Consider the following 19,946-nt stretch of genomic DNA (forward strand, 5'->3'; position numbering starts at 1 on the left):
TTTTGAGTCTGGTTCCTCTTGATGCCATTTTAGGGAGTTCTTCACGTCACCACAGTCGCCACTGGGACACTCATTAAGGACCAAACTTACAATCATAAGGAACAACCCTTTAACCACAGAAGTTATACATAATAATTTATCTATAAAGTCTTTTATACGACTTTATAACCGCTTTGTCTCTGGAAAGCATTTTTGAGACAATTTGCTCATTCAATTCACTTTCATTTAAATAAAAATGCTCTGCAAATGAAAATGATTTGAATATGTAAATGACATTAAAATAAACTTAAAATTTATTCAAATCACTGGATGCAGTTTTGATCAATAGATTCTCCCACAGCAATGTGTTAGGAAAATGCGATATGCTCATTAATAACTCGTGAATCAGTGAGCGAGAGTCGAATTAAAACCTGAACTAATGGATCCAAGTACTTTTTTATGTGTGTATATAAATATATATACAGGTGCATCTCAATAAATTAGAATATCATTAAAAAGATGATTTATCTTCTTCATGATTGTGGAGCCTGAACCAGACTGAGACACCATTTAAAGGCTCAGGAAACCTTTGCAGGTGTTGGGATTTAATGAGTTGATCAGAGTGAGACACCACGAGGCTCCAATATTGAACTTTTTTGCAATATTCTAATTTTCGGAGATACTGAATTTTGGGTTTTCATTAACTGTAAGCCAAAATCATCACAATTTAAAGAAATAAACACTTCAGTCTGTGTGCAATGAATCTATATAATGTACGAGTTTCACTTTTTGTATAAATAAATCGACTTTTTAATATATTCTAGTTTATTGAGATGCACCTGCATATAAACCCACAACTTTACACGTCTGCACGACTCATTTACATGATGGCATTTGGGAGACACCCTTATTCCAAGTGATGGACATCTGACAGGGTGATGAGATAAGATGAGATGAGGAGTTAAAGGGTGTGTCTGTGAATATGTATGTACTGTATGTGTGTATATATAGACATCATCTACAGTGAAAGGTATCTTCCAGCTTTATTTGCTGCAGTAAACAAGAAATACAGTCAGACCCAAGAACAGGAAGCAGGTAAGACCGACCCTTTACACATGCTTTATTATGCTTGTTGATTGAATTCAATTTAGTCAATTTAAATGCATGAGTTTTTCCGTGATACCAGAGAGCTAATGATGGACCTTGATTGAAAATGCATATACAATCAAAACATTTAAATAATTGTTAATCAGACAGAAATCCTTCAACTTTTCATCACTATGGCTTGCTGTGTAATTTTCCCCAGCATGTGTACTGTTGGACGTTTCCCAGGGCATTGCGGTGTGATCGATGACCTCTATGGCACGCCATCGATGGTGTATCCGGGCGGTGAGTCTCGAAGCAGCAAAGTCGCAAAACATTTAAAAAAATCTGTATACTTCTACTGTCAAATTGTCACTTTTTGCCCACCCACTCTCTCTCTCTCGCTCTCTGTCTGTTGAAGGTCCTTTATCAGTGCTCTCTGTAGACCTCCTGCAATCCAAAACAGGTCGAAATCGCACGGAACATCACACGGACCGTTACCAAAGCGATGACCTTATCGTTCGTCGAGGGCAGAGCTTTGAGATCGAGATTGAGCTCTCAAGAGCTTTTAAGCCAAATACTGACCAACTGCAGCTCCTTCTCAATCTTGGTTTGTATTATTAGTAAGCAATTAACACTATCTTGATGGCCATTGTGGGTTTATCCATACTGTGTGTGTGTGTGTGTGTGTGTGTGTGTGTGTGCGTGTGTGTGTGTGTGTGTGTGTGTCTGTGTGCATGTTGCAGGCTCTGTGCCCCTGTCAAGAGGCACCTTTGTGAGTGTTCCTCTAGTTAGCGGGTTTCAGGGCAATTACTGGGAGGCCAAAATCATCTTACAAGCCAACAATATGATCACCCTGTCCGTCATCTCTCCATCGAACGCTCTGATTGGACAATATGAGCTCCAGATAAAAACAGGAGGCAGCATTTTCAAGACAGAAAGTGATATCATCCTGCTGTTTAACCCCTGGTGCCCGGGTAAGCATGGGCAAATAATATGATCTTCATCTGAACTGTAAACTGCACACAAATTAGTTAAAAACAACTCGGTTTCTCTCCGTCCGTCCCTTTTAGATGACGCCGTGTTTCTGGGGAATGAGGACGAGAGGAAAGAATATGTTCTGAATGATATGGGGACGATTTACATGGGAAACCCGTATCAGATTGAGGAAAGGATGTGGATCTTTGGACAGGTGTTACCCTTTATTTCTTACATCCTCTTCTGCATCCTACTACCAATCACAGTATCATCAGTTAATGAAAGTTGATCATAATATTCTCGTATATGTGAATATGCACATGTTGGAGTGTAATGGTGTATTATGCAATGTGAAGTTTAATGAAGGGATTCTGGCAGCATGTCTGTTCCTACTGAAGAAGAGTCAAGCCCCTGCTTCTGGTTGGGGAGACCCCGTGAACATCACCAGAGTCGTGTCAGCCATAGTAAGTACATTTCACATGAATAAAGCATACTGAAGATGTAGCTGTAGAATACCTTAATTGGATTGTTTGTGCCTGGTAATTATCAAACACGTCAGCATTTAAAAACGATATGATCACATGTCAATCAATTGTAGTGAGGTGAAGCATTGCTTACTCAAAACATTAAGATTTTTTTCCTCAGAAACTTCCTAACGTTTACCTCATTACTTAAAACACCTGGCTTCTATTCGCTAATCAGATTTCAGCAGGCACCGGTTAGGCGTGGAGATGGAAATGACAGGTTCATCAATGACTCAGTATCAATCCTGAATTGTATATGCTGGAAAAGAAATGATGATCTCTCACCTCCAGGTCAATTGTAACGACGATGAAGGTGTGCTGATAGGCAACTGGTCTGGTATGTATGCGGATGGAACTTCCCCATCAGCATGGAATAGCAGTGTGGACATTCTGATGCAGTACCATGATAAAAAAGTGCCTGTCAAATATGGCCAGTGCTGGGTCTTCTCAGGGATCACCACTACAGGTAAGGGTTGACCATCATTGACCATTCATGATAGCTCTCTTCTGCCTCTCAATCCTCTTTTTCTCACTCTCTAACTGTCTCTCTGTACACCGCCCCCCATCCCAGTTCTCAGGTGTTTGGGCATTCCCACTCGCAGCGTCACAAACTTCAGCTCTGCCCACGACACAGACAATTCCTTGACCACTGATGTGTATGTTGACGAGAATATGAGGCCGATTAAGAGTCTCAGCACCGATTCCATTTGGTACAAACACGCCATTCTGATTTCCGACATTTTACATCATCTCAGGTGGTAGCTTAGGGGTTAAGGCATTGTTTCTGATCTTTTTCTTACGCTCTCATTCTCTCTGCAGGAATTTTCACGTATGGAACGACTGCTGGATGGCCCGCCCTGACCTCCCATCTGGCATGGGGGGCTGGCAGGCTGTAGACGCAACACCCCAAGAGACTAGTCAGGGCACATTCCGCTGTGGCCCCGCCCCCTTGTCAGCCATCCGTGAAGGACTTGTCTATGTCAAATATGATGCAGCATTCATCTTTGCTGAGGTAAAGCCAAATTGTTCAATTATATCTTTTAGATTTTCAAGTTCTAAATCTGGTGGAACCCTGCAATGTTCTCTGTAGAATCCAGCAATAAAAGCAATTTCTGCTTCTAGAAGTTTCCAAAGACTTCAGTAACCGTTGACTGTCGGTTTGTAGGTGAACAGTGACAGGATATACTGGCAAAAAAAGCCGGACGGCACCTTCACCCAGATCTCCTGTGAGAAGAATGTGGTGGGACAAAAGATTAGCACCAAGGCAGTTGGCTGCTATCGCAGAGAGGACATCACACACCTCTACAAACACCCAGAGGGTATAAACACTACATACACTTAATAACTTCTGTCTTTTTTTCACCAATATTTTTTGCTTCCGTGAATAAAATCTTTTGCTGATATTCACTTAGGATCTGAAGCAGAACGAACCGCGGTGAAAACCGCTTCCCGCTACGGCTCGCGGCCAAACACCTACTCCTGCGATGTTGACAAAGACGTCACATTAAACATTGAAATTAATAAGAAGGAGCTTCAGATAGGCCAAAACGCTCAGCTGACCATCATTTTGAAGAACAGGAGCTTAGAGAGACGTAGTATCGTTCTTTACTGTCAGGTGGCGGTCATGTACTATACTGGAGTGCAGAAAAGCATTGTGCAGCGCGATGAGATATCGCTGAGTCTCAGACCCAATGAAGGTGGGAGACCACTCAGAGCAAACCTTAATATAAATGTTGGATCAACACAAGTAACCTGAACAGATTAACTTCGCCTTGCTTTCCTCTGTTTCTTGCTGTAGAACGTAAACTTGATCACCCTCTGCTTTATGAAAAGTACAAGGACCAGCTGGTGGACCAGGCAGCACTGATGCTCACTGCAACTGGACAAGTCACTGAGACCAAACAGGTTCTGGCCACCCAGTTTAACTTCCGTCTGCGAACACCAGGCTTCATCATTACTGTAAGTCCTCAAATAAACCCATTTGAGCTTTGATCAATGTGTAGATAAAGGTACAAAATCAGCAGACAAGATTCAGATTCTGTGAAGGAAGATCAGGCATACAACAAAAAGGATATCGATAGAGCAAACTAGAATCAGAAGTAAAGTAAAATAGGTCGAGATTCAAGTAACAAACAAGATACAAGTTGTAGTTATTTATGGGTAAAAGCAACTGAGTGTTTACTGAACGGTAGGGATGGTGAGATTCAACGCATTGGTGATGTGATGCATTGATTTAAAAAAGTGTGCATCGGATACAGTTGGCATTTGTATCTGTAAACATATTTGCATTGGTAAAAAACTATTTATTTCTATATAATTATTAGTAGGTGCGCTATACTTTTATTATTTAGAAAGTGACCAATAGTTTGTGGCCAATATTTGATATGTAGATCGATTTCTCGTCGCTAAACAGTTTCTTGAGCGCGTTCTCTCAGCACCGCTGCTGCTACGTGAATATGACCTTTCACAAAACTGCAGAGACCTGAAATCCAAAAAGAATACAGATTAACATGGCAGAGGTAGAGCTGCATCTTCCTGCACACAGAACAAGAAAAGATCATCTGGATCCCACTGCATCGTAATAGAGGTGAATCGTATCGCATTGGATTGGTAGATGCTTCATACTGAATGTATCGTTGGCTCTGCATCGAATCACATCAGCCTCAGTTATGGAGATGCACATCACTACTGCACCATGAACACCGCAGTGAACGGGTTGATTTGAAGTTGGAGTCTGATTTAAAGTCACAAGGCGAAGATTTCTGTTAGGAAAATCTACAGACTATAACATTGTCGCACATGCAATTCTCTTTTACAGCCTTTAGGGGATGCTGTGCTGGGAAGAGAGCTAGCAGTTAAAATCACATTTAAGAACCCCCTACAACAAGTCCTGAAGAATACCGTTTTCATAATCACCGGCTTGGGCTTGCTCAACACAACAAGAGTCTCCTACGGGTAAAACCTCCACATGTTTTTTTATTTACCAGAGTTAGTTCATTTGTACAGTTTTATTTCAAAAGCTTGCCCACACATCATTCAGATTAGCACTTAAAAGTGACCCAGTCTTTTCTTTCTGAACCCAGTGAAATTGGCAGCCTGATGACCATCAACTTGACAGTGAAGTTCAAACCCACCTTGCCTGGTTCTCGGAAGCTTCTTGTCTCAATGGACTGCCAGCAGCTCGCAAAGGTGCATGGTGTCACTGACATCTTGGTCCAGTAGATGTGAAGACTCAGGAGTGTCAAGACCATTATATATTCAATTATATACTCATTTATATACTCAATTATATATTCAATTATATACTCATTTATATACTCAATTCAATTCAATTTTCTTCCTTATAATTGTCAGTTGAGCCCCAATGAGCGACCCAGTGGTTACTCTGGTAAGGGGAAAACTCCCGGAGATTTCATGAGGAAGAAAAATTGAGAGGATTCAGACTCATCATTGATGAGGTGTTCAGTGATTGGTGCTGAAATCCAGAAATGTTCAAGCAACCAGTGGTCCTGAGCACATTGTAGCAGACTGTTCATAATAATTACAGTCCAAATCAATCCTCAAAGTTTTTGAGTTGCTCAGTAATTTCATGGTCTTCAATTGAAGAGAACTCCATGCAGAGGTAGTTTCTTGTGAAGAATCAGGCAGATCCAAACAGAAGAAAGAATCAGGAACACTAGTCACAGGTACCTGTGGTATACCTTATATACTGTGTCTTTTCTCAGCTGTTGATCTGCTTAAAGGGAAAGTTACACATGCGATATTTGGGTTCTGGATAATTCCAAAGTGGTTTTAGATCAAGAAATGAACATTTTAATTTGATGGGGTTTTATATATGGGTTTTACTAAATGATGGCTCAAATAAAGCAGAAAAAAAGAAAGGGACTGTTCTCTGATTTGTACATTTACCTTCAAACACACACACACACACACACACACACACACACACACACACACACACACACACACACACACACAAACGTGCATAAGTGTATGTATTGCTGTATTCTCATAATAATGATGTTTTAGGTTTAAATATAACAACTTGATTATTTTAACATGAGTCTTAGATATTGACTATGTAACGTAACAGATTTCTTTATATTAAGGCTAAAATTTGATCTCTATGGCAATTTCATAATCCTACAATCATTTATACATTCATACCGACCAACTGGGCCGTAATATTAAAAAATACGTAAAATACTTTAATATGAAAATCCCATTAAAGTTACACATCAAATGCACATTTTTCAGTGTTTCCTCTCTTGAGGAAAAGCGTTTTCCCTTTGAATTCCATCCAATCTGACGTTCTCGAACCCGTATGATTCACCGTAAAATATAAATTTCTTAATGTTCTTCAATCGAAAAAGAACACACATTTGAGATCTACGGTCATGACTACACTTTACGCTGCAGATGAAGCTGGAATTGCGTCACACAACAAAAAAAAAACAGCTGCATGCTCATGTTCCCTGCATGTTTCAGCGACACCGAGGGGCCGTGTTTTTCTTTCATCGCCGCCGACGTCAGTAAAAATGATGTAATCACGTTTTCACCTGGATTTTATTTCTATGGTTTCCCACAATGATTTTCACGAACGTCTCAGTAATGATTTTGTACGATTTTTGTATACTGAACCTATGATTTTGTATATTTTATACCTACGCATGGTCTTAATGCCATATTTTATAGTAATAAAAATCGATGTCTGAGGCTACACAAGTCAATGCTGGGGATTTTTGTTGTCTAAGCACATTTCATTACCACTTCATCTTCACAGCATTAAGATCAATCACGTCTGGAATGTGGAGGAAATGAAGATGTACTGGATTAGTGCTTTATCATAGAAGCGTTTATATCAAAATAATTGCAATTTCCGAAATGCACTTTTATGAACCTGGAGCTAGTTTAAATATATTGGGACACCTGACTTTTCCAGCCATATGTGGGTCCTGGCTGAAATGTTACCACAAATTTTTAACCCCACAAATGTAACATCTCTGGATGTTCTTTCACGCGAACTAGCAGACCCAAACCTGTTCCACAATGCACAAAGATCTCCTGCTATAAAGCTCCAACCCAATTGAACACCTTTGAGATGACTGCAGCGCTGACTGCACCCCAGACCTCCTCACCCTTCACCTACATCAGGATTTCATTGACTGATTGTGAAACGTGTATAAATAATGAAATCGCTCGCTGACGTTATTGTAGACGTGAGTGTTGGAGTGACACATAGACGAGCCTGTGCATGGTGTGAGTAGATCTCATCTTTAGTAAAGATTTGTTTCTCATCATTCACCTCGGTTAACTCACGTCACTGGAAACGATGAACCGCACTTTATTACCTCATGATGTTACTACATTTCAGCTCTGAGAACCTGTATGATGTCATACACCTACATCAGGGAGTGCTTCGAGGGATAAGGCGTAACTGAATTTCGACACCAGATCAGTGAAAGTCATACATGAGTTTTAACTAACGATGAGCTCAAACAAATCAGTGCAAATGAAGAAAATATTATCAAAATCTGATCCAAAAATCTTCTTTCAGCTGCTCTTTTTATGAGACTCCACAGCTGAACATCTGTCTCCATATCACTGTCTTCTACATCTGCATGTTTCAAACCTGCATGTCTTCCTCCACATCCATAAACCCATGGCCTTCCAACTCCATCCCCAGCATTCTTCTACCCCATGCCCCTCCTCTTCACATGACCAAACTATCTCAATTGCTTCTCTCTCATCTTGTCTCCAAAACGTCCTACATGCATGGTTTTCCTAATTAACTCATTTCTAACCCTGTCTATCCTGGTTCCTATGATAAAATAGCAGCGTCTTCAAATCTGCCACCTCCTGCTTCACCTCCTGTCTTTTTGTCAATAAAAAATAAAACACCTCAGGTCTCATCACCGTCTTATAAACTTTCCCTTTCACTCCTTCTTTACTCTTTTCTTCACTTTTCATTACTTTGCAGCGTAGAAGCCCGGGAATTTCACAATCGAATATAAAAAATTCCGATTTGACAGATTTTAGTTCGAAAATTGAATTCCAGAAATTCCATTCCATATTGATTCAAAGTTGAATTAAACTCTTTATTTTTAAGTATATTTTTATTGAGAAATACGTTTTTAAAAAAAACCTATTTGAGAATTTAGATTTGCCGTGTGATCTTTAATTCGTCTTGTTTTTTTTTTACATGGAAATACTTTTTTTTTTTAGGGAACTTTTGTTAAATATTACAGATGTTGAATCATAATTCCCTCACTGAAACTGACAAAAACAACAATGATCATCTTATTTATTAGTGCATGTTATTATGTTATTATACATGCTAAAAAAAAAAAAAAAAAAATTATGGAATCAAATGTAAAAGACTAAGAAAAATGAAAAATAAATAAATAAATAAAGTTAAAGAGATAAAATACATGAGTGAAAAATAAGTATAAAGAGATTTTTTTTTAATACTTAAAAATCTAAAAGTGTACATGAAACTACAAAATTACAGCTTAACCAAACATGATTTATTGACTGATGTTATTAAATGTGTTTTAAAGAATGATATTTCACAATAAATCTTTTTTTTTTTTTTTTTTTTTGGAAGAAATCCTAGGAAGGAATGAATGGGTGTGTGTGTGTGTGGGCGTGTGTGTGTCTGTGTGGATATAAATATTTCAGACATGTTAGTGAAGAAGAAAAGCAGGCTGCACCAGACGAGAAGGTTTTGAGGGCTGAACTCAGATTTCCCCAGATTTCAGAAACACACTCAGGTAAGAGTTCATTTAAATATTTACTGTTTTTGATTGAATGTCAATTTCTATTACAAAGAACTGTCTTTCGTGATTTTCACAAAGAGTGGATGTGTTTTCATGAGTATTCACACGGTGAATCTGTAATGTTTGAGTGTATTATAAGTGCAGACTAATAGACTCCATGTCCTGCTGCTAGAGAAAAACATTCAATTACAGGATTAAGGAAATTCGATTTTCCATGAACAACATGTCCCAGAGTGTTTTATTCATCGTCTACTGCACTGTAATAATGATTTAAGACTTTTATCCATTTATTATTACATTAAGCATCCAATAATCACGATGGCGCTTGTTATCACACTAAAGCAGGCTATTTACGAGTCCCACCTGGTCACATTTCTAAGAGATTCTTCAAGCTCTTCAAGACTTTCTGAAACCCCTGACACTGGAGACCCCTTCCCTCCATTTAGGATTTGTGTAACTGTGTGCACTGTACACACTGTATATAAACCCAAAGACGTTTTGCTGGAATTCTCTCACTTTAAAGACCAGGGTCAGTGAGGAGATGCACCACATGCACACATTCACAATTCAGCGATTGAATGTTGGGGAATAATATCACATAAACAGGAGTGAAGAGTCTCTGGGACCATACACACCTACTGCAAGCTAAAGCAGTGTGTAGTGTCTCAACCTGCCTCAGCTCTCACACACAGGTACATTCTTTTGCCGACTTGTGACATGTAGGACAAAAGGTGTGGCAGTTGAGGAATTTTGTACTTAAATGACTCGAATTTTACACCAAATTCATAACAAAGTGTTCCATGCTGTAGAGATGTAGCTGTCAAAATAAAGAAATATATAAGAACAATTAAAATAACGTGCACAATTTATTGCTTAAAAATTGCCAATTGTATTGGTTTCAATGGAAGCTGTAATGGGCTTTGTGGGTCTTTACTGGAAATTTGCTGCCTTCTATTAATGGCATGTTATATCTGGATATAGCACCAACAGAGCACATTTGGGAACCTTTCTAGGTCACATGCTGGAACTGGACACCAATAGAGACCATTAGGACCACTAAGTATCCAGATTAAAATATTGATAATGATGTACACAAACACACAATGTAAAAGGTAATGGGTTTCCATTGTATTTTTAGTGGAAACCATTCGGAATTCAGTGTTGGTTCTTATTGCTTGTTTGTTTTTTCAGAAAGGATTTCAGAGTCTAGTAAAATGTTATTGAGAAATAATGATCTCCTGAGGGTTTGGAAAAAGATAATAAGGAAATTAGTGCAATGTCGACCGACTGTCGCTTCGCAGTCACAAGATCCACATTCCTGTGACCGATTATGAACATGTGATAAATCATGAATGCTGGTTTTTATTACGACTTGTTTGCTTCCTTTTCTCCCAGCAGCATGACTTACACATCGCTGTGGTGAAACTCAGACAACAGAACGTGACTTTTTTTTTTCTGGAATGTGTCCTGAAAGTCTTCTTTCCGAAGCGTGTCAAGTACCTTCTCGCTGGATCTGGTGTCAAAACGCCGATCTTGCAGCTTTCATCTTCATCTTCAGGAAGAGAGTCTGCAGGAGTAGTGTGGGTGAGGAAGTGAGGTCATGTTGTTTCCAGTGAGAAACTCACGTGTGAGGAGAGTTCTGTGACACGTGGTCGAAAAAGCAGTCGTGGTAACGCACGTGTTCAGAATAGCCCGAGTTGCTCAGCTCCTGATGTTCGCAAGACAATGTCTTTTGGCACACTGACTTCTGAGGGTCGGTGCTCCCTGTGACTCTGCGTGCAGCCTTGTGCTGCCATCTGTTGGCGTGTTTTAGAACTAGTGTGTATATTAAATACACTACACCACTATTAAATCTGTGATCGAAATTTGTTTTAGTAAACAGAAAATTCTTAGCTCCATTCACAGAACCGTCTTTTCCACTGACACGCTTTATATCTGTGTGATTTTTATAGGTTTTTTTGTTTGTTTTTGTCATTTACAGTATGCCTAATGAAAACACTAGGAATCAGGTCGGTCGCCTACCAGGTGTCACACTATTCGAAGTAGAATCATCGACGGAGGATCTGGTGCCAGTGACGAATAATGAAAAAAAGGAAAGGCCGTGTCAAAGGTGGTTTCGGAAAATATGTCCATGCTGTTGTCGTCAAGCCAGCAACGAAGACCATGAGCTCATTGTAGAACCGGAGGATAAGAAAGAAAAGCAACCAGTAAAAATTGTAGAGACAGTAGAAACAAATGGTGAGGTGCTGAGGTGCAGTGCACCATGGGAGATGTACACTGTATGAACAAAAGTTTTGGACGCTTGAGCATAAGATTCATCCCATTCCTTACTATTGTCCCCATTTGCTACTTCACTCTTCTGTGAAATTATAAATTCAGGTTACATTGTACATTTGGCAATAAAGATCGACTTACAATTATCTCTTTCATATAGTTGAGGATTAAGGGCCTTGCTCAGGGGGCCCAAGAGTGGAAGCTTAGTGTGGCTGGGATTTGAACTTATGACCTTCGGATCCAAGTCCATTGCCTCAACCACTAAGTTTCCACCTTCCCTGATGTAGGTACTGATGAAGATCAGTTGAGGAGGCCTGGGGTGCAGTCAGCATTCACTTTCATCCCAAAGGTGATCAGTAGGTCCGATACATTGTGTGCCTACAGATTTATGGTAAAAGTTTGCAGCAGAATCACATCTGGCTTGAAAAGTCAAGTGTCCCAATACTTTTCTCCATACACTGTAGCTCATACTGCTAAACACCACTTCCTTTCCATTGTTTTCAGATACGAACGACTCGTTTTCTCTCTCTTCCAGAAAATCTGTTAACGGTGTCCTCTATAGACCTCATCAAATCCAAAAAAGATGGGAACCGCACCAGCCATCACACGGACCATTACCTTAGCGAGAACCTCATCATCCGACGAGGGCAGACGTTTGACATGTGGATCGAGCTCTCACGACCTTTCAACCACAATACGGACAAACTACACCTCGAGCTCAAACTGGGTGAGTCTCTATTTCACCCTTAATCAGACAGTGGTTACGTTTTACAGAGGCTATATACTTAATTTAAGAACTTACATCCTTATCAGAGTGATTTTTGGGTTATGCAGTTATACAGCTGAGCAATAAGGGTCTTCGTTTCTATACATTTATGATTAATGTGTGTGTGTGTGTGTGTGTGTGTGTGTGTGTGTGTGTGTGTGTGTGTTATACAGGTCTTAACCCATTGGTATCGAAGGGCACTCTAGTGATTGTTCCTTTAGTTGAGGAGCTGGAGGAAAATTGCTGGGAAGCTAAGATTGTTGACAAGAAAGGCAACAAAATCAAACTGGCAGTCAACTCCCTGCCGACTGCTGCCATCGGTCAATACAAGCTCACAGTGGCAACTCAGACTCCGAACGGGAATAGCACTTCAACCTATAACCCTGAAAACGACATCTACATGCTGTTTAACCCCTGGTGTGTAGGTAAGAACTGTGAGAGAAAGGACTCAACATCTATAAATGCCTATTCCAAGCTTAGCTTTAGTCCAATGCTAAAACTAACAGGAATTCAAGAAATATGAAGAGATTATAGCATATGCTGAATTCTATTTCCTTCTCCCTGTATCTCTCTCTGTCTCAGGTGACTTGGTGTATATGGATGATGAGAAGAATAGGAATGAATACGTTCTGAACGATGTGGGGAGGATCTACTACGGTACTGAGTGTCAGATTGGAGAAAGAACCTGGAACTTTGGACAGGTATTAACCTCAGAGGTGTAAAGAGTAGCTAAAAATCATACTTGGATAAAAGTATAGATCTCTTACTGAAAAACCTACTCCATTACAAGTCATTAATTCCAATATGATTTCAGTAATAGTCTCAAAGATGCACTAATCGTCAAATCCAATACATATTAGTTAGTGAAAAGCCAAAAAAATGGTTGATTTGTGAGTTTTCATTTCCTTATACAATTAAACAAACAGCAAAAAAAACCCATGAAAGTGTCATGTCGTGGTGGACGTTAGATATCCAGAACATTGTCCATAGTAGATATGAACGGTGTTGTTTCTTCTGACACATTACAACTATATTTCCTATAACAATAATATTGTGTAATTGTTGCACATAGTCAGAAAAATGTACTATTGGCAAACATCTCGTTATAGAGTCTGACTGTAAATGTGTATCATCCTGTGTGCAGTTTGCTAGTGGGATTCTGGCAGCATGTCTGTTTCTACTGGAGAAGAGCCAAACCCCTGCTTCGGGGTGGGGAGATCCTGTTAACATTGTCAGACTTGTTTCAGCCATGGTAAGTGGCTATTACTATCAATTAGCAGATACATAACGTGTACATACACGTACATAACCTATACCACTGCTCTGGAGGATTCTCCAATCTGATTGGTCAGAAAGTGTTGACATCTAGATGTCTATTTTATAGTGTGTGTGTGTATATATATATATATATATATATATATATATATATATATATATATATATATATATATAAAATAAAACTTTTCTGGGAAGGTGTTCCACAACATTTTGTTAAGGTTTGTGCTCACTCACACCCAAGGGTGTTAGTAAAGTCAGGTATTGATGTAGGTGAGGATGTGAGGAGGTTCCTGGGGTGCAGTCAGCATTCACATTCATCCCAAAGGTTTTCAATAGGGTTTATAGCTCTATAGCAGGAGATCTGCCGTGAACATTCAACCCATCTTCAAGAAGATGGATTTGCGCTCAGGGGCATAGTCGTGCTGGAACAGGTTTGGGTAATTATAAAACATGAAAAGATACAATTGTGTGCCACCAAGTTTTCGAACAATCCGGTCTCCCAATACTATTTTCAGATAGTAGAAATTGTTAGTGTTACTAAATTACTGTAGTATAGACAGATTGAAAGTCTTTAGTGGAAAACTGCTGTTATTGATGTTATTAGAAAACAGCATGCACCATCAATCATGCTTAATTCACCACACACACACACACACACACACACACACACACACATACAACTATGTATACCTTGAAACAAAAGAGGAACTGAGTAATTTTGAAGTTATTTTCAAACTATAGTTTGAGCACACTTTCGTCTTCGTAGAATTTCAGTTCCTGAAATCAAGTTAACACGTCGTATTCAAGTAACAAGTAACACCCTGAACAATACACCCTGTAACTTGTGGACTAGGCGTAACCTTCTAAACCATTCCTGGTGCTAGGTCAACTCTCCAGACGACCAAGGTGTACTGGAAGGCAATTGGTCTGGCATCTACACAGATGGGACGTCCCCAACCGCATGGAGTGGCAGCGTGGACATTCTGAAGCAGTACCACAATAGCGGAGGCGTGCCTGTCAAATACGGCCAATGCTGGGTCTTCTCAGGGGTCACCACCACAGGTAAGGGTCCAGAAAGCATTTGTGCGTTGTTTAGAGTTTATTGTATTGAGTGCTGCACTAATTACGGTGTAATATTCTTCCGATCCTCAGTTCTCAGGTGTTTAGGCATCCCCACCCGCAGCGTCACGAACTTCAGCTCAGCCCACGATACAGACATTTCCCTGACAAACGACATCTTTTTGGACGAAAACATGGAGCCGATCATGGCGCTGAACGGCGATTCTGTCTGGTGAATCTCTACTTTAACTCAACTACATGTTTGTGTACTATACCAAAGGCCCTCTTTGTACTGAACTCATCAAACAAAAACATAAGTGATATCAGGCTCATGAGTAATAAAAGGCTTGTTGTTAGACCTAAACATCATCATGTAACCAAAGTAACTACTATTCCCCTTTGCTCCTACTTGAGACCTGCTCTGTTGTCAAACGCTCAGCAAGTAAGAACGTATCCCCCTTAAGGTGAAAAGTCTAAACATGCACAAAAAAGTGAAGCCGTAACAAAAGTTTCACCCCCAACTTTGTTTACTGATTCCCTTCCTCTCTTTCTCTTTATGTATACAGGAATTTTCATGTATGGAACGAATCCTGGATGGCCCGGCCTGATCTGCCGGTTGGCATGGGAGGTTGGCAAGCTGTGGATGCCACACCTCAAGAAACAAGTCAGGGCTCATATTGCTGTGGCCCTGCCTCGGTGACAGCTATCCGTGACGGGCAGGTCTATCTTAAACACGACGCACACTTCGTTTTTGCCGAGGTTAGCAAAACTGCAGTGCAGTACAGAAATATTAGAAAAACATCTGGAACTGAAAATCCTGCATTAAACATAGTCATAATATACTAAGATCTAATACAAGATATGAATAAAGGTTTGTGGACACCTGAGCATAAGATCGGTATGTGTTTTCTGAACATACCTTTCCACATTTAATCCGCATTTGCTCTTATAGTTGCCTCCACTCTTCTGGGACGATGTTCCTCTAGATTTTGGAGCCCCAAGAAGAGAAAAGCTTTTTTTTTCTTGAACATTTGGTACTAGTGAGGAGTTTTCCACTCCAATCCATGTAAAGCAGACCTTCATGGAGCTGGCTTTGTGCATGGGTGCACTGCCATGCTGAAACCGATTTGGGTCTCCTAGTTCAAGTGAAGGAAAAATGTCATTCCCTCGCATCCAAAGAATTGTGTGTCTCCAACTTTGTGGTAACTGTTTAAGGAAGAACCACATATGGTGGTCAGGTGTCCCAATACTTTTATTCCAATAGTGTTTATATCAACAGCTTGGTAATGAAAATATTATGGGTTGAATGTTTTCACCGATTGCATACTGTGGATTTTGTAGGTGAACAGTGATAAGATCTACTGGCAAAGGAACACTGATGGAACCTTCTCTCAGATCTATTGTGAGAAGAACGTGGTAGGCCACTGCATCAGCACCAAGGCAGTTGGCTCTGACATGAGAGAAGATATTACTCACCTCTACAAACACCCAGAAGGTGACAATCCTCAACACACACGTCACCTACACATACACATACACACTACATAGTAGCGATACGTAGCCAACGATGCGAGACATTAATGATACATATGAGGAAGCTACCGACGTGATGCCATATAATTCCCCCCCATTACGACGTAGTGTGATCCGATTTTTGATTCGGTTCAACATGATGCAACACGAAGCAATGGAAAAAATACGAAGCTCTGAAATTCAATATGGTACTGATACAAATTTATTTCTTTGGTTCAGACATCATCACTTTACTTAAATGCCTTCTGACTTCTAGCACATGACCCCTTTCACGCACACGCCTCCTACAGTGCAAAAAGAAAAAGAGGAAATAAAACCAGACATTCTTTTTCAGTTCTGTCTCCAGCTCTACCTCTGCCATGTTAATCTGTATTCTATGTGACTTTCAGGACACGCCACGCCTCGGCCTCGGTAGTGTTGCGATACGTCGTATTCACGTAGCAGCGGCGGTGCTGAGAAAAGAGTCACAAATTATTGGTCGCTTTCTAAATAATAAAAGTTTAGCGCATCTACTACTAATAATATAGAAATGAATGTTTTTTCGTGATGCGTATATGTTGAAAAATCCACACTTCCCTTCAGTTACTTTCAGCTCATGAGACTCATTGATTTTGTACAAGGATTCATGTAAAGGTCACAGCACACTGTCTCAGTTACACCAGACGTGTTTTCTTTTGAGTGTAACCTTTTTTTGAACTCCTTTATTTTCCATTAGGCTCCGAAGAGGAACGAATTGCAGTAGAAACTGCTATTAGCTTCGGCTCCAGACCTAACACATACCCCGCCGCTGATGCCACTGACATCACATTGGAGGTCACAATGAAAGGAGAAGGGCCTCGGATGGGAGAAGATGCAGCGCTCTCGATCATCTTAAAGAACGGAGCTCGGAGATCCGCAGTACCATCCTCCATAGCCAGGTGGCGGTCATGTACTACACAGGAGTGCAAAAGGCTGTGATGAAAAAGGATGATATCCTGGTGGAGCTTAAACCAAATGAAGGTGAGAGAGTATGTAAAAAAAATAATAAAGTAGCTGTTTGTTCTGATGATAATCCATTGTTTTACAATAGGGCTAAAGATTCATCCATTCGCACTTCTCAATAAAACAGGGCGACAATACAGTACTACAGATAGAGTTTTATGTACAGGCAACAGTCAGTCTCCTGTGGAGAAGCAGTGGCAATATGATTGGCATTGATCGCATTTATCACCCTCTTCTTCTTCTTCTTCTTTCGGCTGCTCCCATTAGGGGGCGCCACAGCGGATCATCCGTCTCCATACCCCCCTGTCCTCTACATCTGCCTCTTTCAACCCAACTACCTGCATGTCTTCCCTCACCACATCCATAAACCTCCTCCTTGGTCTTCCTTTTTTCCTCCTTCCTGGTGTCTTCATCCTCAGCATTCTCCTACTGATATACCCCATGTCCCTCCTCTGCACATGTCCAAACCATCTCAATCTCACCTCCCTCACCTTGTCTCCAAAACATCCTACATGCGCTGTCCCTCTAATAAACTCATTTCTAATCCTGTCCATCGTCGTCACTCCCAACGAAGACCTCAACATCTTCAGCTCTCCTACCTCCAGCTCCACCTCATGTCTTTTACTCAATGCCACTGTCTCTAATCCATACAACATCTCAGGTCTCACCACAGTCCTATAAACTTTCCCTTTCACTCTCATAGATACGCTTTTATCACAAGTAGATGGACCCTAAGTGCCAAAATATCCCTGTCTATCAGGGTTCCATGTTTGGGGATTTAATGTAGATTGACATTAAACGAGCTCTGTATCTCCTGCAGACGTTGTGATTGCTGTCATAAGATGCATCTCAAATGAAGAACTCTAACCTAACATTCAAAAGTATTTATTCATCCAGAAAATCCAGAAAACTGGGATGTAAAACAGACCTTTCGGAAGGGCTGAAGGCAAAAATGTAGACTTGTGAATAACTCTAATAGGATGTTTGACTAGAATGGGACATGGATGTGGGATTTAGAAAAGGGTTGGAACGAACCCTGAGACCAGCTCAGGCTACCTAGATTAGTCTCAAGTTTTAAAAGTTGCAAACAAACATCTTTTTTTGCTTGATCGTTTTACAGTCCAGACACTGGAATGGACTCTTCCGTATGACATGTACAAAAATGACCTGGTGGACCAGGCGGCCCTGCAGCTCACCCTATCTGGCCGAGTCAGTGAGACCAGGCAGGTTCTAGCCACCCAGTTCAACTTCCGCCTCCGCACGCCGGACATTATAATCACAGTAAGTCCTCCAGGGATTTCTGATTGCCCTAAAGTGTGACATTAGTCCTATGCTGGACTACATATACGTTTGTTGAAATTTCTTTTTCGCCATTTGATGCTTGAGTACGATGCTTTAAATAGACACTCTGTAGGGCAAACCTTTTTTTTTTAGTTTTTTTGATCTCATTCTATCAGTTACAAATTTATATAAAACGATTATTAAAAAAAGATATCTTTATTTTCCTGTACAGCCTGTAGGGGACGCTGTAGTTGGTAAAAAAATGGCAGCTACAATCACCTTCAAGAATCCTCTACCGCAAATCCTAAAAAAGGTGAAGTTCCGCATCGAAGGCTTGGGCTTGCAGAACATCCGAGAGATCTCCTATGGGTAAATTTGTTTCTTCCTGGTGGCTCTTTAAGAAACAATTTAAGAGCTTCATCAAATATCACTTAATATTCCAGTTTACCTTCATTGCTTTTACATTTGATGAACAATTCATTCATCATTTGCATTTTGATTTTGTCCACAGTGACGTAGGAGGTCTGGCGACCGCCATGCTGACCGAGAGTTTCGTTCCAACCTTGCCTGGTCAGAGGAAGCTGTTGGCCTCGCTGGACTGTCAGCAGCTCACACAGGTCCATGGTGTTGCTGACATCATGGTCAAGGAGAAGTAACCTGAAATGCTTCATTCCTTGGAACAAACTGGCTAAAGACAGCAATTGCACATCATAGCATTGTATTCATTCTAACTCTAATCCTAGAACTTCGTTAGGTTTCCTACATTTCCAAAAACATTGTCCTACTAAGGAGAATGTTGTGTCCTGGAGGATTCCAGGGAGGAGCAGAACCGTTCTTACCGATCCAAAGCCCCCCAGAGGAGCCAAAAAGTGAACTTCAAACAGGAAGCCTTGTTAAACAATATGTTCAATTTGTACTTGTTTAAAGTGTGTGATTTAAATCGTTTGTTTAACAATCATCCATTATTTTAAAAAAATCGTTTTTTTAAATGTAAACAATTCCTTATGCTGCCCCCTACTGGTTCTAGGCCGAACTACATACAGTATACTACTAGAAATCCTCCTGTCTGCAAGCGTGATAAACTCTAAATCTAATGAAACGTGAATTTAGGCATCACAGATGCTTTCATTTTATATGTAATTTTAATACATACTCGTGTTTGTGAGTTTAGGTGCTTTGTCAAGCCCAGAAATTCTGGCACAATGTGTCATTTTAGTTATCATCATGCGTTAATTGTTGTTTATACTGTATATTTATTTATTGGTAACGGTTCTGTTTAAAGTTTTGTTGTTTTAAAATATGACAAAAATGTAATAATTCTACAAAATGTCATTTGTTTTAAAAACGGTACCAAAAAAAAAAAACCTCCAGAATTTTGTGTTCGACACAGAAATGCATTCAGTTTCATTAAAGAAGTATTTTTTATATAAA

The 19,946-nt window shown here is 40.1% G+C and overlaps 1 pseudogene; it reads left to right on the forward strand.

Moving 5' to 3' along the window:
• Positions 1-995: 995 nt before the first annotated feature.
• On the forward strand, positions 996-19,946 carry LOC124398604 (annotated as a pseudogene).

The sequence above is a fragment of the Silurus meridionalis genome, chromosome 16, assembly GCF_014805685.1.
Source record: "Silurus meridionalis isolate SWU-2019-XX chromosome 16, ASM1480568v1, whole genome shotgun sequence".
Lineage (NCBI taxonomy): Eukaryota > Metazoa > Chordata > Actinopteri > Siluriformes > Siluridae > Silurus > Silurus meridionalis.